Genomic DNA, 788 nt, shown 5'->3' with positions numbered 1-788 from the left:
AATATATAGGAACCAAACAATGTAAAGATTATTACTTAGATTAACAATTATATTGAGCGCTCCATAAATACACAAAATATGAGATAACAAAAAAGGTTTGGGATCATTTGTAAAGGTTATTCAATATGAGATAACAAAAAAGGTTTGGGATCATTTGTAAAGGTTATTCAATATGAGATAACAAAAAAGGTTTGGGATCATTTGTAAAGGTTATTCAATATGAGATAACAAAAAAGGTTTGGGATCATTTGTAAAGGTTATTCACTCAATCAAATTTTGCAAAGTAGTATCAATTAGAGAAAGACATATGAGCTTTTCACTAGAAGAATATAAGCAGTCTAGAGTTTTATTATGCTATAACAAATCATTGAGATCAATTAGCTCTTATAAAATCAGTAGAATTAAAGGCATGTGGTGCCTATATTAATCATAGAAAGTATCAATGATTGGTGTAATTATTAACAACACTTCACAATGATTTTGAACGACTTAGAGGTTTAATTTTACATTCTTCTCCACTTCCTTCTATTGACTTAGTTGTTAGTAAGTTATTGCCTGAAGAAATATGTCTTCAATCTTATTCTGGAAAGGGAGTTCTATTTACCTCTAATTCTTATGTGCTAGTAGTACCTTCTAAGTCATTCTTTAATAATCAGAATAAGCCTCACACAAAGGCTGCCTTCAACGAGTGTAGTTTCTACAAGCAGAAAGGTCATTAGAGTGCTTAGTGTCCTAAGCTGAGATAGTATAATTGACACGACTAAAAGGTTGATGTCTTCTCCCAAGTG

Source organism: Populus euphratica, unplaced genomic scaffold (genome assembly GCF_000495115.2).
Source record: "Populus euphratica unplaced genomic scaffold, PopEup_1.0 scaffold286.1, whole genome shotgun sequence".
NCBI classification, from domain to species: domain Eukaryota; kingdom Viridiplantae; phylum Streptophyta; class Magnoliopsida; order Malpighiales; family Salicaceae; genus Populus; species Populus euphratica.
The sequence above is the reverse complement of the archived record's forward strand: the minus strand, read 5'-3'. Positions refer to the sequence as shown.